The 24,236-nt window shown below is 47.9% G+C and overlaps 1 pseudogene; it reads right to left on the bottom strand.

Moving 5' to 3' along the window:
• Positions 1–784: 784 nt before the first annotated feature.
• Positions 785–1,554, bottom strand: LOC131497380 (nucleoside diphosphate kinase, mitochondrial-like; annotated as a pseudogene).
• Between the last annotated feature and the right edge of the window lie 22,682 nt (positions 1,555–24,236).

Below are 24,236 nucleotides of genomic sequence, written 5' to 3'. Positions count from 1 at the left end.
TAACAAGAAGATGCTTCCTGTTTTGCCACCTGGGTTCAGTGCCGAGAGGAAGAGTTTATAGGTCTGTGTTTTTCACGTCGCCAAGCTCTGTGAGGGAAGGAGTGGGGGCAGGTGAGGATGGGGGTCTGAGGAAAGGTGAAAGGGAAAGCAAGGGAGCAGTTGTTCTAGAATTGCTCAGAGAAACCTCATGCCGTTCTAGTTTCAGCCCGTGGGGAGAAGGGATGGCCACACTATGCCAACTGTCCCAACAGCTCCGTGCCAGAGCCCCTGTGTGTGGCGGAGGGCTGCCCAGAATCCCCTTGGCTCTTTTTGTTCCTTAGTGAGAACCTGGTGATGACTTCTGCAGTGACCTTTATCTCGGGGAGGTGGTGAGGGCGACTGGAAACTCGGGCTAAAATAGCCTCTGTGGTGAAAGCAGGGGCCGGAAATGGTGAGGCTGATCTTAAGGCGAGTGATGGGTGAGAAATCCACAGTGCCAACTCCCCACCCCCCAGACCGAGCCCACCATTGGGCTAATCCTACATATTTCACAATGGAGTCTGTACATGTTATTAGTTAATTAATTAATTAAGGTGTGTGAGAGGGTAAGCTTTATTTCTACTCCCAGACTCTTACAGCTTTCCATAAAGTCTTCATCGTTACCTCAGACATGGCAGAATGTAATAAATGATCCACCTCTGTGCATGACACATTGAATTTTAATGTCCACCTCCTCTCGGGGAAGGGAGGTCACACTACACACTTTTGGAGACACCCCAAAGGTTTTCTGGCACTTTGGTACAGAGAGGATTTGGTCCGAGTTCTTGCTGGCTTAGGATACTTAAAGGTGCGTAAAGTTTGGTTGCTCAACCCCCCTGGGCTGCAGTGGGGCAGAAGGTGGACAAGGAGGTGGTCTGGAGCAGATAGGTAGACCATGGAGGTGGACTCAAGTTCTTGTTGACAGAGGTAGTTGATCCTGGGCGGCTGACGGGGTGGCTGAGGGCAGCCTGAGGGCTCAGGCTGGGTAAATGCTGCTTTGGTTGCCTTCGCCTGCCCCATCCACCAGCTCACTGCTCTGGAACCACAGCTGGATCTCCGTCTGGGCCCCCTCCATGGAGTCACTGGTGTGGCTGATGTGGATGCTGAAGTCCCCTCTGATGGTGTCGGGGGCAGTCCCTGCTGAGTCACCGTGTCCTATCAGGGCCCTTGAGGACCAGACCACGTCGAGGCCTTCCCAGACCATGGCTTCCACCAGCCGGAGCTCGCGTAGCTGAGGAGGGCTCATTAGAAGGGCTTCGTCTGCAGGTCACGACAGTGCTTGGCAAGGACTCTGGTGCCTGCAGCATCTTCATCCCCACCCGGCTTGAAGCCCCTCCTATCAAAGCACAGGATCACATCCCCAGCAAGCCGCTGCTGCATCCCACCTGACTTCACCGCAGTCAGGGTCCACTCCTGGGCCCAGGAGGACCCTCCCGAGTTGGGGCATATGAACAGGCTCAGGCCCAGGGCCTAGAGCCACTCAGCAGTCCCCACGGCACATTCCAAGAAGCTGCCCGTGATCTCTCACCTGCGGGCTGCTGGCTCAGTGCCTGGAGTTTGTATATGTTAGTTATTAGAAAGCCCAGTGTCTTTATGCTTGTTTAGCTCAAGACCATCTGTTGTGGTGGGAGAGGTTGGAGTTCCAGTCTCAGCCTGGCCTGCCACGTTTCCAGGAGCCCCTCTCTTGCTTCCTCCTCTGGGGACTGAACCAGATGACCTTGGATGTCCTCTCTGGCCTCACGGTTGGGGATTCCATTGATCATCTCCAGGAGGGGCTGTGGCGTTCAGAGAAGCTCTGTTTAAGCACATTTCGGAAATCCTAGTAGAGCATTGGTGAGAAAAAAAACACAGGAGGAGTCTTGAAACCATCCTTCTCACACAGTTGTTTAGGGAAACCATGTCTGCTTTTTTCTCCTCTTGTGCATGCAAAGCCCTTCTCAACACAGCTCATTCACCAGCCCTGGCCTCAGTCTCCAACCCCAACCTGTACCCAGCCTTTCTGGGCCAACTTTGAGTTCTCCCAAAGCACTATGCACTTCTCAAGGAGAGAAGTCCCTTTCTTCCCCTGTCAGACTCTAACTTGTTATTTAAGACTCAACTCAAACAGCCCTCGGCTCCTGAGGAATTTCTGATGTCTCAAGCCCACAGCATGCCGTTCGCACCTGATGCCCACACCATGCTGTTCACACTGCTGTGATGGCACCCTCAGTCTAATATTTATCCTAGGCATGTATGCATCTTTCTCCATCAGGGTACAACTAAGTGGCACCTTATTTATTTCTTAGATGTTTATTTCACAGCACCTGGCATATTTTTGGTGTTCAACTAGTGGATGTTAAGTCACACCGAAGGGTTTTTCTGTTGAATTGACCCCAAACAGGATTCACCTAGAGCTCATGAAATAGTGGCCACTCTGGTACAACAGGGAGGAGATGGGTGGAGGAGGGAAGCTTAATGTGCCTATCTCTCCCTAATTGCATGGCCACCTGCCCCTGCTCCTTACAGGTTAGTGTCAGCTTTGGCTTCTGAGTAAAACTCATAGGGTCTGTACTCTGGGAAGGCTGATAAGGCAGGGCCATTAATTTCAAGGATCTTACCTACCGTTTGAGGAAGGAAGGGAGCTAATACTTATTCGGACTCTGCGGCATGCCAGACCCTGCATCACCTTATTCGATCTCACAATAATCCTGCGAGGTAAGTATTCTGCTGCCCATTCTGCAGATGAGGAAATAGAAACTCAGAGAAGTTAAGGACTTTCCCAAAGGGGACTCACAGCCAGTAGCCGAGAGCAAGGAATGGAACTCCCCCATCCATCCTCTTTCCCCTCTACACTCCACCACCGAAAGCCCCAGAGTGGACCGCCTCTACTGCCAACACGTCAGCAAAAATGTAAGCCCCTTATGGTCTGGGTGTTCACACCTACTCACTTTGAAATCAGTCTTCATTGCATTTCTGATTGGCAGAGAGTAGGTCACGTGCTCATGTCCTAGCTTCAAGGGAGCCTGGGAGTTTGAGTTCTTGACTTCTTCCTGGGGAGGCAGGACCTTAACAAGGGAATTTCCTCCAGAAAAGGAAGGCTATCCGTAAGATGATGGGCATCTACGAATGTGACAGATGTTCGTGACACTGACTCATGCTAAATGTCACATTGAAAGAAGTTATTTTGGGTGCCTGAACATATTTCTCTTTCAAATCCTGCTCCTTTCTTAAAATGTGGTTTGACGAAAGAACTTTTATTACATAATTTTTTGGGATATAATTTACGTATAGTAAAGTTCACCTAGTTTAGTGCCCACGTCTAGGGGTTTTTATAAATGCATACAGTTGTGTAACCACTGCCACAAGGGTGACACAGTATGTAACAGTTTCATCATCCCCTATAGCTCTCAGAGCAAAGATTTTTTAAGCAGAGAACAAAAATAGAGCTGAAGAGATTCTATGTGTAACTATCAACATATGCACATCAGAATCTCCCCCTCCTTGGCTCCTGCCCTGGGGATAGAGAAAGACAAAGATTACTGCAAATAGACTGAAATGGTCAAAAGTATAATTTCCTTTCAAATGTCAGGTTTAGGGCTTAGCAATAGAAGAAGGATGAGGTTAACTGTCGTGGTGCCAGCTCACGGCATGAATTCCTGCTTAGTAGGACAGGCACACAGTGCCTTGACCACATGCAGTGCTTTCCGCAGATCCAGGTAGAGGAAGGCCCATTTCTGGCCTTCTGATGGCCCTCCTCCCTGTCGGGCAAATGAGGGGCACGTGGTGGGTCTGTGTCCCCACTTCCACGTCATGCTCCAGGTCACAGCATCCAGAAACTCCCAGGTTTACGAGGTGGCCAAAGGCTGGCAGTATGTGTAGGTGGTGGTGTAGACATAGCTTAGATGTGCAGGCAGGGGCGGAGAAAGAGAAAAGGGGAGTGGACTGCAGGCCTGCGCTGAGGGCTGGGAAGGAAGCTCTCCATGGAGTCTGAGAACTCTAAATTTGAACACGGCCTTTTAGGTCATTATAAAATACATTTTTCATTATGGAAACATAGATTTTCAAACTAGGATAGAACCTATGTTATTTAACAGTTTATTGGCTTGATCTATAACATAAATATCTGGGCATGTGGTATGTAGGCCTCCATTGCTTGGTACTCTTGCCTGGGCCCTGCAGATGTTTGAGGCAGGCCTAAAGGAATCCATTCAGCTTCCTCAGAGATAGTTACCAAAGCTTCCTGTGGGCCCTGCTCCCTGGTGGTAGCCTTGTTCTCCTCTCCCGGGGAGGTAAGAGAGGAAGAGAACGAGCAGTTTTTAGACATCAACTATGTGCTGGGATCTGACCTGGGCCCAACTACCCTGACAAGTGGGTATATCATTGCCAATTTATAGATAAGGTAATGGAGGCTTAGTGACGTGTAAGTGCCTCCAGGGTGCAAGCCAGGATTCCAGCCTGGATCCAGCTGCGGTGCCCCATGTTACTAGAGAGTTGTACCTCACTTCTGTTCTCCTTAACACCAGGATTTGTATGGGGCAAGCAGTCAGTCACTTGGATGGGTTGGAATCAGGCCTGTGCCACTGCTTTGAGGGGGGAGGAAAAAAAAAACAACCTTATGTTTCCAGAACCTTCCCTGGGTTGACCCTATTTTTGTTCCCAAGCATAAAAGGGCAAGGTACAGGTAGCTAGGGCAGAGAGAGTGCAAACACTCAGGTCAAGGAGATATGTGGGAGTTGGCTGTGAACAAGAGAAAAGAAGGGAGGCGGGAAGGGTTTGGCACAAAAACCCTGGGTTTTGAGTCATTCCTGATTTCAAATCCAGGTTCCACTACTAACTGATTGATTTTGACAGTCATATAACTACCTGGAACCTTGATTTCAATGCCTGCGAAGGTACGATAGCGCACAGAGTTTCCTCTGTCTCTGGAAGGACGACACAAAACAGAACCAGGAAGGTACCTGGCCTGAAGCAGGTTCTCCACAGGGCTCGGTCCCCCACAACTCCTTCCCCTTGTTGACTGAATCACTGAACTCATTTTGGCATCTTGTAGGTTTCTACAGCTGAGAAATCTAAAAATAAACTTGAATATGGTGGGTTTAGCCTTGAGGTCACTGGCAGGCACTTCTGCGTAAATAGCAGAAGTGAAAAAAAAAAAAAAGGCCATTTCATTTCTAGTATTTGGAACCTGAGTAAAAGAACTCCTATCATGTGGGCGACTCATAGTAGAGGGGCGGGGGCTTTGAGGGGGCAGGTTTGGTATTTTTTCTTTGTTGTTTTTGTTTTTGTTCTGCGTTGATGTGTGGGACTCTCCAGGGACATGTATCACAGAGCTATAAGGAGAAGGGGCAGGTGGGAAATTTGATTCTGTTCCTGACGTTATAGGACAGATCTGAGGAAAGGGGGAGTGTAGGTCAATGGATGGAAAAGGGGATCTCACATTCAAAGGTCCTGTGGCTGTCATGCCCTTCATACCTCTGGCTTCAGGTCACGGTTGGGCAAGTTTCTTAATTCCTTTTTCGTGAGCTTCTGAAGAAAGGCCATCTTTGGGGACTTGCCTTATTCCTGAAATGCCAGTATGTCTGAGACTTTAAGGTTTAAAGTGTGTGTGTGTGTGTGTGTGTGTGTGCCACAGAGACTCATAAAAAGAGAAAGCGAGAGGCTGGCTTACTTGGCCATTGTCCACATTGATGGGAGTTACAGGTTCTTCATCTCATTGTTATTTTTAACAGAATGCTTTCCCACCCCTCAAATCTAATGGTCATGATTCCTACAATCCATGTTTTATAGGCTCAGTGAGATGAAGTGAATTCTCCCATGGTCTTAAGTGGAAGAGCCAGGACTTGGACTGGCTGCCTTCCTCTTTACACGGGGCTGGCATGGGCCATCCCAAGAAGAGTGTACAGGGTGGGCTCGGGGCCTGAGGCCCGGGGAATCCAAGTCACTCAGACTTTTGCCCTGCGACCTGGAATGCTCTGACTCATTTTTAAAATGGACATAATGACATTATATGTCAGTGTTGCTTTAAAAAAAAAGGGGGGGGAATAATCCAAATAAAAACATACCATACCATGCTTGATATTGCATTGATCTAGAATTCTCTGAAGGTGACTGTGGACAACCAAGTCATCTCCTATTCCCATTGCGAATAGCTGGAGGGAAGGGATTTAAGTGTCAATAAGAGGCTGTGGGATGATGGATCTAAGGGGGAGCTTCCTGATTGCAGGGAGTTGTGAGAGCCACCGAAGCATGGAAGTGACACCTTTCCAGTCCCTGAGCCTCCAGCACCTTTTGGTGTTTGCCAAGTACCATCACCTCTCACCACCTGTTGGTGCCTGTATTCATCCGTCTTGAGCCAGCTCAAATGCATCCCAACCGCCACACCAGACTTCCCCACATCATCATGAAGAATTTCGAGCTTTTCTTCCCTGCTCCGCAGCATGGCTTTCCTACCTGTATTTAGCATCCATGTTCTCCTTGACTTAAAGCCAAGCCCTTGAATTCCTCCCTGCCCCGAGTGCTCAGAGGGCAGGTAGGTGTTCCATTCATCCTTATCTCCAATACCTAAGGCAGTACCTTAGGTATGCCTTACTTCATGCCAAACTTCACTGTGAGTTGCCTGTGGGTGGTTTTTTTTTTTTTTTTTTCAACCTGGTTAAATTTGAGAACTCAATCCCCAGTGCTAGCATGCATAAAAATAAGTACCCTCATGCTCTGTTGGTAAGAATGTAAACAGGTTTGACAGGAGAGTCATTTGAATTACTTTGAATCTGGTATGCCTCTTGACTGTATTGTTTTCTTTTCTCTTTCCTTCCCCCCCCCCCCCATCTTCCTAAGGGGTTAGTGAATGGCTTTTCATAAAGATATTGCTATTGTTATGTTCCTAGCGATTTTTTTTAAACAATAGCAAAAATGGGACCAATATTCATATGGATTTGGATAAAAAAGTTGTGGTTTATACATGTGATAGAATACCAGGTAGCCATGACAATCTATGGTACATGAATGGGTATTAACCAAGTAAGCAAAGTGCCAAAAATCCATCACAAAATAGGAAGCATGGTATGGCCCCAATTTTGAACAAAACATAAGGCTGTATCCACGGGAAAGTGGGAGGACTTACATCCAAATGTTTTAATTCTTTTTTGAGGTGGTGGATTTTAGGGGATTTTAACTTTCTCCTTTTTATTTTTCTGAATTTTCTCCATTTCCTACATGTTCCTATTACATTCAGAGCATGGCAAAACATCTTCAAGTGCTTGAGTTGATCCCCTAAGTAAATGCCTTGGTCCTCGAATTCTAAATATTGCAGAAACGAAATCAAATGTAGGAAGTTAGGGTTGGAGGGGCTGCTGCAAGTTGTCTGGGCCAAGAGGTTCTCAGACTTGGCTGCATATTAGAGTTGCCCGTGGAGCCTTCAAAACTCTGCTGCTTGGTCCACACCCTCTGCCAATAAATCAGAATCACCTGGGGGTGCATCCGGGCATCAGAGTGTTACATTTGCCCGTATGATTCTAATGTGCAGCTTTGAGAGCTGCTTCTGTTGAGTCGCACTGTCCCACGTGGCAGCCACCAGCCTCATGTAGCTATTTAAATTTAATTAAGTAAAACTAAAAATCAGTTCTTTAGTCACACTAGCCATGTTTTTTTTTTAATTAAAATTTTTTTTTTAGTATTTATTTTTGAGAGAGAGGGAGAGTCAGAGCATGAGCAGGGGAAGGGCAGAGAGAGGGAGAATCTGAAGCAGACTCCAGGGCTCTGAGTTGTCAGCACAGAACCCAACTCGGGGCTCAAACCCACGACCCGTGAGATCATGACCTGGGCTGAAGCTGGACGCTTAACCCACTGAACCACCTAGGCGCCCCACACCAGCCACATTTTAAGTGCTCGGTAGCCACATGTGGTTAGAGGCTACCATATTGGACAGCACAGCTCTACAGCTATCCTTCAGTTTTCAGGACAGGAGATCAGAAAGGCCTCTTTCTTGGAGGCCTGATGCTCATGGAAAGAGAAAGTCCCTATCCTTGCCTGCTCCAGGGCTGCCTGGGCCATCAATAATCCTGTGCCTAGAAAGTTCCTTATGCTTTCTTGTGTCTACCCCATCCTCCACCTTGAGCATGGGGAAACTTTATGCCACATGTTTATTTTCAAGGGCTCGACAGGCCCAGGCCCTTCCGACCTGTTCAGCCGGGTCAGGCCAGCAGGCGAGCTGTTTACATGGAATCCAAGTGCTCAGCGGAGAGTAGAGCAGGGCTGTGTTTTCCACGGCTGCTGAGAAAGGTGAGTGAGCTGAGGCAGAATAACAAAAAGCCACTTCAAAAACATGCCAGAAAAAGTCAGAAAGCAGACACAATCAGAGGCTTGAGAGACACACACTCCCCCCACCCCCTCCAAACCCTGAAAGAGAGCAAAAACAAGTCACGGGGGAGCCTCTAGCCCTGATGGTTTCGAGACGGTCGCGGTTGCTGACTTGAGAACGGGCCTGTCCCAGCAGTTCTGTGAGGGGCCGGGAGCTGAGACTGTGGGGGCTCAGAAACTTCACCTGAGTTCTGAGAACATTGTGGCCTGGGACGTGGGACAGTCCCTGAGCACTTGAAGCTCTGGGAAGACAGAGGTGTGTGGGAATGGCAGGGCCAGGCTGTCTGGGTAAGAGTGTTTTAACCCAGATACTGGTAATCTGTTAGGAAGCAGAATCCCACATGGTCCTGAGCTTTGGGAACTTACCACCTGGGAGGGTGAGGTCCCCATGGACATAGTTCATTGTGGAATTCAAAGCTTAAGGCCACCTATGTCCAGGAAGCCCTCCTTTAGGACCTGACATGAGGACCCAACCACAGAGACACCAAATCAGAAAGGGAAACCTGATTCTCCCCTCCCCACTCCCATTTCCCAAACTACTGTAGGCCAGTGAAGTACAGTGAAGGGAGCCTGGGAGTTGGAGACTTGGGCTCAAGTCGCAAGCACTGTCATTCCCTTGCCATGTGAGTTGGGTAGATCAGTTTACCTCTTGGACCTGAGCTTCTTGACCTGTAAATTGTAGGGTTGGTGTCGCCCAATAGTTCTCAACCCAGGTTACGTATTGGAAAAAACTGGTGAGATTTGAGCTGTTCTGAGATACAGAAATTTTCAAAGCCCCTTAGATGATTCCAGTGTGACCAAGATTGAGAACCACTGGTTTATCCAGTACATCTCAAATGTAGCATAGGAGACCGTAGGAGCCATTGTGTTAAAATTCAGATCCTGATTCCATAGGCCTGGCGTAGGTTACGAGAGTCTGCATTTCCAACAAGCTCACAGGGGATGCCCACGGGCCACACTTGGTAGTAGCAAGTCTATCTTTTAAAAAAAAAATTTTTTTTTTAGCATTTATTCATTTTTGAGAGAGAGAGAGAGAGAGAGACAGAGCATGAGCAGGGGAGGGGCAAAGAGAGAGGGAGACACAGAATTGGAAGCAGGCTCCAGGCTCCAAGCTGTCAGCACAGAGCCCAATGTGGGGCTCGAACTCATGAACTGTGAGATCATGACCTGAGCCGAAGTCAGACGCTCAACCGACTGATCCACCCAGGAGCCCTGCAAGTCTATCTTTAATGTCCACTTGTCTCTAACTACCAGTGATTCAATCTATGTTGTATTTTGGGAACTGGCACGGGTTGCCTATTTCTGCCAATAGACACCATCACTTCTAGGTTTTTTTCTTTTCTCTCCCTCTCTCACAAGAATCAATGAAATTCTCACTTTTCATTTGAATTCTGACAGATTTGAGTCAAACACGTCTCTTCCCTTCAAGGGCAGAAGATGAAAGATAAAGCCAGGTGGTGATGTGAGTTCCAGGGGGCGGGCAGAGTCCATTTTGCTGGGGCAGGGGCAGCAGGTGGAAAGATACCAGGTAGCTGATAATAACAGGCATTGAGACCCCACTTCTGCTGGGCACTGTTCAAGTGCTTTTTACAAGTTGTCTCACTCCTCACAACAATTTTACGATAAGTACCGATAGGGCCCTTGTTTATACACGAGGAAGCTGAAGCTTAAAGAGAAGCAGAGACTTTTCCTAGCAAGGAGCAGTCCGGGAGTTGAACTTAGGTGTCTGTGTTGACTACTAGTCCATGTAGAGCAGGGGTAGTATTTCAGCTCCATGCCTGGACAGACCTAACCAAACCCAACCAGACCTGATAAGACTTGACCAGACTCAACTAAGACCTGACCAGATCTGACCAGACCTGACTAGATCCAACCAGATCCAATCAGACTCGGCCGGACGCAACCAGACCTGACCAGATCTGACCAGAGTCAATTAGACCCAGCCTCTTGGCATCAAGTTGTTGGCAGGGAGAGGGTTGGGAAGGGGTTTGCATAAGTCTAGTCTACCTAAGCAACCTCTCCACTCACCTTCCATACCTCCCCAACCAGAAAAGGGGAGGTGGTAACAGTTTTCCACCCCCTGCTGCTGGGGCCAGGCCTCAGGGCCCTTGCGTGGAGTTTGGCACCTAGATTCACATCTTTCCCCCGCTTGGCTGCCTGTCCCTGCATAATTCTCTGCTGCCTGGATATTTTTCTACTTGCATCATCTTCTTTTCTCCAGGGGAACAGGCAGTGTGTTTAGCTTTGTGACTGTTTTATCTTCCTTTTGTAGGCTTGTCCCTTCCTAGGAGCCTAGAGTAAGGCTTACCCCCAGCCCACTCCAAATCGTGCCACAGAGAAGATCATCTGGGCAACCAACATTACTGCACACTCTAAATGTCTCAGATTCTACTGGGTTCTTAGCCAAAATGGTAGCCAACAGCCCAACCCAATAGTTTTTCCAACTTGACTCAACCCAGGCTTGTCTTACTTCCTGCTATCAGGGATATGGGACTGGAGTGGGGGTGAGGGGGTGAGAAAGAAAAAAGGGAGACTTTCTTATTGCCCTAGTAGGTCTTGAGACGTTGGAGACAAGGACTTTGTCTTTTCATTTTTGTATCCCCAGTATAGAACATGGTGCCAGGCAGATAAATGTATAATGTTTGTCAGATAAACGAATGACGGTGATAAGGGGGCCTCATTGCACCAAAAGACTGGCAGCACTGATAGCTTGTCCTGCTTGACAGGAGAATCATCTGGCATAGACAGAGCTTGCGAAGGCCCCGGAACCACGTGGGCACAGTTACTGAGAAATCTCTCTCTTTCACCACATCTTCTCAGATTCTGCAGAAGCTCAGGAAAGTGAGGTTTCCTTACAGAGCCCCAGCCCCTTGATACACTGGGTGCATTGCAGAATGCTAACATTGAGAGCAATTAGAAGAGGCCAGGCACTACTCAGGCAGCCCTGGGATTATAGGATGAGGGAATGAGGGGACCCCTCTCTTCTTTACCTTCTGCAGAAGGGGATCATAATATTCTCAAAACTGGGTTTGGATATCTAAACTTGGAGGCTGGGATGAAAAAGGTAGTGTGTTCAGTCCACATGGAAGAAATTTTCTCTGCAGATAGTTTTTCTGCTACCAAGAAAGAAAGAAAGAAAGAAACAAAGAACAAAAGAGAGAAAGAAAGAAGATAAAGAGAAAGAGAGAAAGAAAGAAAATAAAGACCCAAAGAAAAGAAAAAAGGAAGAAAGAAAGAAAGAAAGAACAAAAGAGAGAGAGAGAAAGAAAGAAAAGAAGGAAAGAAAGGAAGGAAGGAAGAAAAAAGGAAAATACAGAGAAATCAGATACATGCCAAGGTGCTAAATGTGGATATGAATCTAAAGTGACTTTGCATTGGCCCCAGCCAGGGAAATGTTCCCATTTATTTGGTTTGTGCAAGAAAATGTTCTCAAGTCAACTCCTTAAGACTCTGTCTTGTGTCTTGAGCCTTACAAGAAATAAGCCAATGAGAAGTATGCCCCCCACTGTTCGGGTACCTGTTCTGGTAAGAGTGGGTCCAGCAAGAGGGGCAGAAGTTAGGAGAGGGTCCCTAACCAGACCCTCTGGATTCACATGGGTGCTACTGTTGGGATCACGTTATTGCTGTAGACCCAACTCTTTTCCTCTGGTTTTCCTGGGCGACTGTGAGGTTAATCCACTTATACCATCTTCTCTGAAAGCATCATCCAGTCCAGGGGCATGAAAACTGGTGATTGGTGCTATTTCTATCCCCTCCTTCAATAAGTCGCTGGTTTTCTTTATTTAAAAATTTTTTAAATTTTATTTATTTTTGATAGGGAGAGACAGAACACAAGTGGGGGAGGGGCAGAGAGAGAAGGAGACACAGAATCCGAAGCAGGCTCCAGGCTCTGAGCTGTCAGCACAGAGCCCGATGTGGGGCTCGAACTCACAAATTACAAGATCATGACCTGAGCCAAAGTCAGACGCTCAACCAGCTGAGCCACCCAGGCGCCCCTGCTTTTCTTTATTTTAATTGCCAGGGTTAGAGTTTTTGATTGTGTGGAACCATGAGGTGGGCCTGGGAGAATGGATTAACATTTCTTTCATTTAACAAACATCTCTCCTGGAGTGTCCATCCACTCCCATGGCTTTTATCTGTATGTTGCTGACTTTTAAACCTATGTCTTTGTTTTGACCTCTCTCCTTAACATTAAGCTTACATTTCTTCTTCTTTTTTTAAATTTATTTATTTATTTTGAGAGAGAGAGAGAGAGAGAGAGAGAGAGAGAGAGAGAGATTGAGCAGGGGGAGGGGCAGAGAGAGAGGGAGAGAGAGAATCCTAAGCAGGCTCTGCACTGTCAGCACAGAGTCTGATGTGGGCCTCAAACTCTGAACCGTGAGATCATGACCTGAGCTGAAACCAAGAGCCGGTTGCTCAACCAACTGAGCCACCCAGGTGCCCCTAAAATCACCTTTCTAGCAAAAGAAAAAAAAAAAAAGAGAGAGAGAGAGAAAGAATGGAAATCGCATGTAAATGATAGCTGTTAGCTTACGGAAGTCATTCTGCAATACATAGTCAATGACTCCATTTCCAGGTGCAGAGGCTGAGGCCACGAGACTGGCTACATTTGCCTAAAATCTCAATAGAAAATTCGTGGCAGTGCCTCTGTTCTGAGATTCACCTGCATCAGAAACAAACCAGGTTCCCCAAAGGGGGTGGGGGGAAGGAAGAAAATTCATGGCAGAATTGGGAGCAGGGCTTCCCCACTCAAAGCCCTGGGTAGAGCCTTAAAATCAGGGCAATGGAATTGATGCGTGTCATCTTGAGTCCCTATTATTAGGCACAGTCTGCCTTCCCCAGGGAAGGGAGCTCTCCTTTGTCTTCCTCTCCCCTGCACCTCCCAGCCCAGTGGAGGGCACATGCTGGGGGGCTCAAGGGGGATGTAGGGAGTTGAAGCTGGTGGTTAAATCTGACTAGTGAAACTCAAGTCGTAAACAGCATTAAGTGAGGCAGCCTGACCCTTCCCCATCCTTTCCACTCAACCGTGTCCAAGAGGCTTAGCTCAAATCACCCCATTTGTAAGAAGACCTTCCAGAAGAACTTAGTCTCTGGTGTTTGAAACAGTTCCTGCCCGTTCCCCTCATTGAACACCTTCTCGATGTGCTAATTTATGTGGGGAAGGGGGAGTGTGGCATATTGGTTTCAAGCGTGGGCCGTGGCTATGAAACCCGTGGTTAAGCCCCAACTCCACCACTTTCCAGTCCTGTGATCTCAGGCAACCCCTCTGAGCCTCAGTTTCCTTATCTATAAAATGGGTCAAGTCATAATTCCTCCCTTCTAGGCTTTGTTGCGAGGATTATTTGGGACAAGTCACACGGCCTGTGCAGTGCGTTGCCAGGCACTCGGTACATTCTGGCTGCTATTGTCACAAGTTTCCACAACGAAATGTGTTGTTCTTCCACCTTCTTGGAGGATGGTTACCTGTCCTGTGAACGGGGGGGGGGGGGGGGGGGGGGGGGGGGGGGGGAATAATAGGCAATCTTAGTGGATCGTCATGACAACGAAACCAGAGGATACAAATGCTGTGTGAACTTTCTAGGTTTGGGTGTGACGTGTGACTGCCCCCAAGGTTACACAGCTGGCACCAAGTGGCGCCCTCCTGGAACCGCCACACCCTCCCCCAGCGGGGACACACACCTGCACGCAGACACAAACGGGCCCAGGGCCACAGCCTCACCCGCCCCGCCCCCCCCCTCCCCCCCCCGCCGGAAAGAGGAAAGCTCTCGGCGGTCTGACCCCTACTGGCGGCCTGGGGAAGTTGTTCTTTCGTCCGGGGATCCGAGCTGGCCCTGGCTGCGGGGAAGCAGAGGGAGTGAGGCGTGGGCCTCGCTAGCCCTCAAGAAGCTTCCGGCCTGGCCTGGCTTAGCCCGGGAGAAGTGTCAACAAGTGTGTCTCTAAATGAGGCCAGAGGACACAAAAGTGGTGGCGACAGAAAGGTGGAAAGAGGGGCAGTTTGGGGGTGAGAGGAGGTTTGGGGGCAGGGCTGGCATTTGAGCTGGTCTTTGGAAGACCGGTAGTGTGTTAAGTTAGTTGGGCTGCTAATTTGATCTTAATTCCCTCTTAAAAATTTTTTTTCTTAATGTTTATTTATCTTTGAGAGAGAGAGAGAGAGCGCATGAGCAGGGGAGGGGCAGACACAGAATCCGAAGCAGGCTCCAGGCTCTGAATCATTAGCACAGAGCCCGATGTAGGTCTTAAACCCATGATCTATGAGATCATGACCTGAGCCAAAATCAGATGCTTAACAGACTGAGCCACCTGGGCACCCCTGACCTTAATCCCCTCTTTAAAGGTCCTGTCTCCAAATCCATTCTGAGGTAGTAGAGATTAGGACTTCAACATATTAACTTGGGGAAGGGCACAATGCAGCCAATAGCAAGTGGGATGTTTGCTATTATATTCGTTCAATTGCAAAAGTAAAATGTGAAATGCTGAGAAGTATGGAAAGGAAATAAACCACTAAGAGATGACCATATCTGCTCAATCTTTTTTTTTTTTTTCCTAAGTAGGCTTCACACCCAGCCCAGAGCCCAAACTCGGGGCTCCAACTCACAACCATGAGATTACGACCTGGGCTGAAACCAAGAGTTGGACGTTTCACCGACTGAACCACCCAGACACGTGTCTGTCCAATCTTTTTTTTTTAAATAAAAGAAGGGATGCCTGGGGGGCTCAGTTAAGTGTCTGACTTTGGCTCAGGTCATGATCTCACAGTTTGTGGGTTTGAGCCCCGTGTTGGGCTCTGTGCTGCTGGCTTAGAGCCTGGAGTCTGCCTTGGATTCTGTGTCTCCCTGTCTCTCTACCCCTCCCCAGCTCGAGTTCTGTCTCTCTTTCTCTCTAAAAAATAAATACACACTAAAAAACTAAAAAAAAAAAAAAGAATATATGCTTTCAAAAATAGGTATATAACACCTGTTGTTTTGTAATTGCTATTTTCATTTAACAAATACATCATGAACTTTCCTCCTTGTAATTAACTATTCTTTCACAACGTCACTTTAAATGGCTGTATATTGGGGCACCTGGGTGGCTCACTCCGTTAAGTGTCTGACTCTTGATTTCTGCTCAGGTCATGATCTCGTGGTTCATGAGTTCGAGCCCCAAGTTAGGGCACTGACAGTGCAGAGCCTGCTTGGGATTCTCTCTCTTCCCCCCTCTCTCCCCTCCCCTACTTGCTTTTTTCCCTCTTTCAAAAATAAGTAAATAAACTTAAAAATAAATGAAAAAACAAATCTATGTCTAAAAAAATAAATGGCTGCATATTGGTTCATTATAAGGATGTATCCACTGTATTCAAGCAGTGGGAGGTGGGATTTTGATCGGCCAAGCCGGGTAGAGAAGTAGATTTGTGGGAGGGAATGATATGAGCTCCAAGAGCATAGTGTTGGTTACATTTCAGCAGAGTGGAACTAGCCAGAAGAGTTCCCAGAATCAGGTAGATTACATTTACATGTATGTGTAATTTTTTTGGGTGGGGGTAGACTGTGGATGTGACAGTGCTATTTCTTCTGAGAATTCCTGAGGGGTCCCGAGAATTGAGACAGCTGTACAATTTGTGTCTGACTAATCAGGATCTCAATGACACCCCATAAGGCAACCGAAATTCAGTATTTGACTCTACAGGGTGAGACTGAACTTAAACACCTACAAGTTTTAATTGAGATGCTACTTTTTTTTAATATGAGTGACTCTTAGTGATGAGTGACTATTGTTTTTCCCATTTCTCATTCCCTTCTCTCCCTCCCAACTGTTTATCCCTGATGAGAGAAATCTTTGATAACACGAAGCAAAATGACAGGGACTTAATGATAAAAATTTGTTTGTCTTGTTTCACACTGAAGACTCTGAAGGGTCCAAAGGGGAAGTTCAGGGTGGATGAGGGGGGCCTCTTGGGGAGACAGGTGTCAGGAAGCACATCTCCAGGATGCCCACCCACCGTGGATTTTAAACAACTCAAAGGGCCATTCAATAGAGAAATAATGCTTAGCCCTGTTAATTTCAATACCTGAGCCTTTTAAATTATGTTATAAAGCCCACAGGCTGTTAGGTTTCATGTTTTTCTATCATGCAAGTGGGAGATGAGGAAATGGGAATGGCTTTGTAGATGATTTGATAGAGAAACTGACAGAAGAGCGTAGAAATACGAAGATGTCAGTTTCTAGATAACAGCCCATTCTCAAGTGAGCAAACCAGTCAGAACTACAGATGTCTGTGAGGGCTTTTGGTTTTTTTCTTTTTTAATGTTTATTTATTTCGAGAGAGAAAGAGAGGGAAAGAGAGAGACAGAGAGAGAGTCCCAAACAGGCTCCACACTGTCAGTGCAGAGCCCTACTTGGGGCTTGAACTCATGAACTGTGAGATCATGACTTGAGCAGAAATCAAGAGTTGGAGACTTAACCAGTTGAGCCATCCAGGTGCCCTGGGGCTGATTTTTTCTTATCTTTCCTTTCCTTTCCTTTCCTTTCCTTTCCTTTCCTTTCCTTCCCCTTCCCCTTCCCCTTTCTTTTTCTTTCTTTCTTTCTTTCTTTCTTTCTTTCTTTCTTTCTTTCTTGGACATGGCAACCACTTCTAAAGCCTTAGGAATCTTACCAGACCGCTTTGTTGAGTGTATTCATCCAGGGACAAATTTATTCTAACTAAGAGAACAGTGATGGATACCCAAGTCTACACCCTGCCCTGGAGAACAAGATTTTTATTTGTGTAAAACTTTTCATCCTAACACCTTGTCAGATCTGATTCTTTGAGTTGGTTTTGTGATGTAGAGTGGCACCTCTCCCTCCTTAGCTGTGTGGGGAGAGAGGCCATTGTTTGCAATCCCTTCTTAGGGACTTATGTTCATGATGATGGCTTGCATTTTGAAGGCAGTTTCATCAGTTAGCATTATAAGAAAAAAAGCAGGCCTGCTGAGCTCAATTTTCCTGGCAAAAATGGGAAAAGAATGAAGGACTGACTTACTAACTGTGAAACGCGGAGCATAGCTTGTTTTGCTTACCGACACCATCCTTTGTATTCCCTTTCATGGTGGAAATTCTGACTTTCTTTAAAGGGTTTAGGTTTATACCCTTCCCTAGTGCTGTGGGTATGATAAGGATTGTGTAACTGATGGCTACTTTTAGGAGCTGTTAGCCCCTTGACTTCAGGGAACCCATAGGAAAAGTGAATCTGGAAGGATGCAATTCACTCCAAATTTTTAACAAATCCACATCCTGAAAACTCAGTTAAGATGATTTGCTCTAGAGGGGCATCTGGGTGGCTCAATTGGTTGAGCATCTGTCTTTTGATTTCAGCTCAGGTCATGATCCCAGGGTCATGGGATAGAGCACCATGTGGGGCTCCATGCTGAAGCATGGAGACTCCTTGATATCCCCTCTCCCTCTGCCCTTTGCCCCCTGCTCTCGAGCTCTCTCTCTAAAAAAAAAAAAAAAAAAAAAAAAAGACTTGCTATAAAAAAGGATTTAACCACTTTGCAACAATTCACCACATGATTACTTTAAATAGACAGTTCTTCTTCTGCATTTTGTATCTTTTTTTCTTTTCCCAAAAATGATTTTTTTTTTTTTGAGGCTGCACTGTGTGCCTAGCTCTATAAGAAAACCACATAGGCCAGATCTCTAAGGCAAACAGACACCCCCTCATGCTGTGCAAGCATGTTTTTTGGTGTCTTTGAGCACCCACCTCCAGTGCCTAGTGAGATAGTCATGCCACCCAGGAAAGTGGGAAATGCTGTCTAAGAACAGCACCCACATCCCAGCAGACAGTCATGCTGGGGGGTGGCAACCCCTCTCCAAATGCCTGTAACACAACAAACATGTGGGAGGGCTAACAGACCCCCAGGCAGAAACCGGGTAGCCAGAGGAAGAACGCTGGGGCAATGCCGGCAAGGTGCCCAGGGCCAGGGTGGCCATAGGGACATTTCTGCGTCACTCAATTATGAAAGCTGATTCAATTTAATTTACTTTAAGTAAAACAGGAGGGTCAGTTCTACCCCTGGGTGGAAGACACTGTCTGGGGATGCAGAATGAGATTTGAGAGCCAGGAAGCAAAAGTGTCACCTCCCTTGCCCCTGTCACAGATGACAGAGATGGCCCCATTCTACTCCTGTGTTGCCCTTTGTGAGTCACTTGTCTGTTATCCTTTCTGAGGAACGCAGATTTTCCTGGAAGGAAGCAGGGCATCACCAGTGCCTCCAAGGGCTAAAGTCTAGGGCCTCGGAGAAACAAGGAGAAGGAATGAAAGGAAAGGGGTTTTTAAATATTGACTGAGGGGCACCTGGGTGGCTCAGTCAGTTGAGCATTTGACTTTGGCTCAGGCCATGATCCCGCAGTTCAAGGTCTCATGATCTCCTGAGTTTGAGCCCCGCATTGGGCTACCGGCTGTCAGTGCAGAGCCTGCTTTAGATCCTCTGTCCCCCTTCTCTCCGTCCCTCCCCTGCTCATGTTCTCACTCTCAAAAACAAATAAGCATTAAACAACAATGTTGAGCGAGGTAGTCCTTCCAATGAAGTGGCTGCTTCATTGTGAAGCCCTATGGGGACAAAAGTGGTGTAAGGTAGGGTGTCTGTCTTAAAGTCTGGCCACATGCTAGCCCTGTAATCACTTGGCATTCATTCATTCATTCATTCATTCAAAGAACATTTACCCAGCCCCTCTTCTGTAATATACTACCTATCACCAGCCAGGCTCTGAGGTTACCGTGGTGACTCACGTTGGGACCACACCCTTCGGTAGGTAGGCATTCACTGGGCTGGGGTGGGGCTGAGGGGAGCATTTAGGCAGCATGTGTCAAGGCCTACAGTCTCTCAAAGGCACACTGGGACCACCTTCCAGCCACACCTCCTCACTCTTCACTTCCCCACTATTGAACCCACTGAACATGACCTTCCCTCTTGCTAGTCTTTCATTGTTCTTCCCAGCTTTGCTCACCCCTAGGCCCAGCACAATAGTAAACGTATAGCACAGATATGTGTTACTATTAATCCCAGTAAATGTAAGAACAGCTCTCAGAGCTTTATGACATTATCCGTGCTGGTATGGCTACGGGACTGTGACTCCCATTTAGTGGCTGCTCCTTGGTCTGGCTTCCTTGGGAACTTCTTGTGGGAGGGGGAGCAGGCTTGGCAGGATTGAGTATTTCTGGGTTCTCTGTGCCATTGAAATACCACCTGGCCCCCACCGGAGACCAGTGGGTGGTAGGTCCATGGACTCTAGCATAATCCAGAGACAGTGTCTTCACAGAGTTGCCTGAAGACGGTAACAGTGTGGGGATCATTTAGAGACATCCACATCCAGGCTGGAGGGGCTTTGACAATATGGTGGTGCATTGGACCAGAAGGCATTACCACTCACACAATTTGTTTTGGTCTCGTGATTCTTTTGGGCTTTGCATCTGGAACGTCAGAACCCAGTCACGTGGCTGCCACCAGAAGATACTGTTAAAATGCAACTCGAAATTTATTTTGGTATTTTTATACATCAGCTGCAAATCTTTGCAGGATTTTCCCCTTCCCAGGGTAAAGAGAGAGAAGAGGAAGTGAAAACAGGAGGGGAGAATTTTCTTACAGCGCCTCTTGCCCTGAAGACAACAACCGAAAACCCCCTTGGGTTTGAGCAGAGCCTTGTACTTTTTAGTAGCTTGTGCCCATCCATGGATTGCCTCATCTGGTTCTCAGAGCTTCCCCCAGGTGGGAGGCGGAATTCTGAGCTGCCCCAATTTCCCTCTCATTTGCAGATAGGAGGCACTCCTGGGGTTGGAGGCAAGGGCTGGACACTGGCTATTTCTGGAAAAGGAGGTAATTCTTCAGAGCTATTCAGCTGGGGTTTCTGAGTTTCTTTAGGAAAGCTCATCCATACTGGATGGAGAAAGGTCTGTGTGAACAGGGATCCCAGCCGACTATCCTCTGGGTGGAGCCATTCGGCCATGGAAGACAGAGAAGCTGTGCTCCCCAGCCCCGAGGCACTATCTGCTCATCACTCTCAGCTCTGGGACTCTCCTGGATGCTGGGGATCCCCCACCCCAAAGCCCAGGGACTTTGAGAGCTCCTAATTGCAGTATCTGCTCCCAAGAGAGGGCTGACTTTCCCAGAGTCTAGTAGGCATGCCTCCAAACTTTCTTGTTGCTTTGGCAGACTTCACTGACAACTTGATATATGCAACAGGCTGGTGGGAAGGTGGGGAGAATAAACAGCCAAGGGATGAAGCTCCTGCTTTCCAAGAGATTTCAGTCTCCTGGTGCGGACAGACTTGCACACAAACACAAGGGTTAAATAGAGGAGTTGGGGTGGGGAAGGGAGGGAGTGCTAGAGATGACTGAGGCAGCCTGATGTTGGAACCCTGAGGCCAAATCCCAGGACAGAGTCTCTGGACCCAGTGGCCCCTGCTCCTGGGACCACATACTCTGCGCTGAAAATCAGCAATGCATGATAGGGCAAGTGTGAAATTCCAAAGCAGCCAGAGTGTTTGCAGTTCAGATGGTCCCATTCCTATTTCCCCTTGGGAGCACTCCCTCGTATAGCTTAGTTGAACTGAGAATAAGGGTCTGGGACATGGAGGATGGACAGGGAGCTTGCTGGGGAGAGCACATCATGGCGGCCCTCTCCTGTCTCCCGTGGGTTTTGGCTTGTTTGGGGTTTGGGATCTTGGGGCTGGAGAAGCTGGGGATCAGGGTTTCTGGGAGGGAAGGGGTTATTCTTCCCCTTGTTTGACAGATACCAAAATACAGAGCTACTGGGCATGCCCACTGGACTACAAACCAAAGTTCCCCAATGGAGAAGCATGGAGATCATCGTGCAGGGGGCCCTCTGCCCTTCCACACTCCAAGGTTTGCTATGTCCCTCCTCCGAGCTCCTCTGGCTCAGGGGCCAAGAATGTGACCCCAGCTTGAGGCATTCAGTGCATCTCTCTCCTCTGGTTTCAAGAATCCACCCCCTTGGGCCTGCGCCCAGGTCCCTCTTATCTCGGAGTGTACCCTATCACCCGGCTATCTATTAAGCTGTCAGTAAGTATTGGATGAACATGTGAAAAACGATCCATCACTGGCTCCTCAGCTACCATCTTGTTTTCTGGAGAAGAGGCAGTCTGTTTTTGTCTGTGTCAGAGGAAGAGGCTGGGGACAAGGCTGGGAAGGAAATTTCATAGCAAATCCTCCCCCTGGATCTGAAGAGAGCTGAAATCTCATCAGGGTCAGGATCCAGACTCAGGAGACACCCAGCCAGGGCCACTGGGAGTAACAGAGCTCTTTGCTCATCTGACACAGGAGAAAGAGGGCAGAAATGTTTGGAATCTGGCCCTGGCATTGCAGGAATTTGCCTGGCCTAGGGGCTTGGGATGGAGGTCGGTTGGTTTTCAGGTGAGGCCAGGAAGGTTCTACCCAGGTAGATTCCAGTTTCTTCTGTCTTTCTAGGGTACAGCAAGTGGGGTGAACGGCAAGGGGCAGAGGTGCTAGGCGACCTCTCAGGGTGGCCACCTTGGCCCCCAGAACCATGTTTGCAAATGGATAAACTCTGGTACAGAGTTGACTCAACAACGGTTCAAATTTCCTACCAGCTAATACTTACTTCCTTGTCCACAATCCAGGCCAGACCTTGGGGGTAGGGGAGGCCTTGGGTCCTGGGATAGGCCCTGGGTGGAGAACATAATGTGATAGGGCTTTGCTGGTTTCCCTGCAGCATTGAAACCGGATGAACAGGACGCATCCTGTTTAAAGTTTACATAAATGATCCTAAGCCTTTTCGGAAGTTCCACGGAGAGGGGGTGGGGGGATCCGGGGGGATGTGTGAGGGGGTAGCACTGGACCCACCTCTGAGCCCCAGAGCCGGGCCCTCAGCAGCTGGGAACCTGTCCTGGTGGCCTCCTTGGTCGTCCACACACACCCCAGCCCTGCGGGACCCCGAGGCTCAGTCTGGCCTCACTGTTGAATCAGAAGCTTCCATCTCTTCGTTTTGCTGGCAACTTGGATTTGTTATCCTCCAAAGACCATGTGTTGGAAGGACACCAGCCTCTTGTTACATCTCCCAGCCTGCCTGGGGGCAGCTGGGCAGAGCTGGTGTCTTCACTCCGGGCCTGGGTGTTCCGACGCCAGCTCTGGCACCAGTTAGGGTGGGAAGATGAACAAAATAATTAACCCCATGAGTTGAAAGGAGAATTAATTCCGCTGTGCAAACTTTTGTTTCTTCTCTTCCTGGGGAACTTCAGATGCGTTCATCTAGGGACTGTCTTTTCTTTTGTAACTGGTCTAATTCATAGCAGTCATGGGTTTGTTTTTTTTGTTTTTTTGTTTTTTTTTTTTGACTTCATTTTTCATTAACGTGTAGGACATGTGAACTTTATAACATTAAAGATATTTGTCCTTGTTTGTTATAAAATAATGTAACTTTATTAAACCCAGTTTTCAAAAGAGAAGAATAAAAGGTCACCCCTGATCTCACCACAAACACACTGGATCCAATTTCCCTTCCAGTCCTTGTCCAGACAGGTATTTAATTGTGCATGATATAATCCCAATATACATTTACCTTCTGAAAGAATCTAATCTGAGAGCACATGCATGGTCCCATGTTGCTCCATGATCTTTCCCATCATGGATAACACACAAAATACCTCCTGTGGTTAGAGATTTGATTGCTTCTTTCACACTTCCACCAAGGTGTTCACCTGTCTTTTCTGGGCTCTGTCAATTCCTGGAGGCCAGGTAGAGAAGGTGGGCTAGCTTTGGGGATCTTGCAGGACTCAGGAGACTCCAGCTGTCCCTCATATGCTCCCCCAACACAGGCCCTGGGCCTGATTCCTGCCAAGCGGTTCTTGCTGTACTCGGGCGCCCATAAGGAGCTCCTCACTGCTCGGTAGGGTAAGGGCATTCCCAGGGCACATTTGGGCAAAGTTTTTTATCCATGCTGGTATTCACCCACTGGACTCTGACCTTGTGTATAGACAACTCCTCTACCAGGTGAAAGGCAGGGGCCAGGTCATACTGAATCTTTATTACTGGTGCTTTGGAACGTTCTTGGCTTATACTAGGTGTTAAATAGTTGTTGAGGGAACAACACTTGAAAGAATGATTCACAGCTCACCAAGAAAAACAGAAATGACCAACCCCAGCTCTTTCCCAGGCTGCTGCAGAATCTGACACATTTCTTTGCTTCAGGGCCGAGGGGTTTTGACTCTGGGAAAAGGGCTCTTTTATTCAATAGCTCACTTCCAACCCCCAGATAGCTCCTGCCCCTCTCTCCTTAGAATTCTGGTCCATCCATGCTCTCTCCCCCTCATTCCCTGATCTCAACCAAAAAGTGAAGGTGGTTTAATAACTCAGGATCTCCACCCCTTACACCGGGCTTTAGATCCCCTTTTAGTTAATAGGGTTCCCCTTTTAGTTAATAGGGTGGCCAGCTTGTCTCAGCTTGCCTGGGACTTTCCCAGTTTTAGCACTGAAAGTCCCCCCTCCGTCCCAGATAAATGTGTGAACTTGAGGGTTTTGTCCCAGCTTCCTGCATCCAGTTCTTGGCAATGTCCTGTAGAGGGCGCCGGAGGCACAGCCTGGGAGACAGGCACCCAGGTGGATGGAGCATTTGCCTCCCAGGTGTGAGGCAATACCTCCAGGACACCGTCAGACTAGAGATTCTGTCTCTGGCCGGTGTCTCAGGAAACAGCCCATCTCCTCCCCCTCCGGCAGGGAGCTCACACCTGTTGTCAGAAGAGGGCGTTACCTCATGAGACAAGCCTGGTGTTAAGAGTCCTCTCTGTTTCTTGACCCCGAGAAGGGAAATCATGTATAAATATATTGCACTTCGTCTCAGGCTATCAAACTACCCAGTATGTTCTAGCTGACAGCAGCTCTAACGCCCCTGACAG

The sequence above is a fragment of the Neofelis nebulosa genome, chromosome 16 (assembly GCF_028018385.1).
Source record: "Neofelis nebulosa isolate mNeoNeb1 chromosome 16, mNeoNeb1.pri, whole genome shotgun sequence".
In the NCBI taxonomy this organism is placed as follows: Eukaryota; Metazoa; Chordata; class Mammalia; order Carnivora; family Felidae; genus Neofelis; species Neofelis nebulosa.
This window is presented reverse-complemented; position numbering and strand designations above follow the sequence as displayed.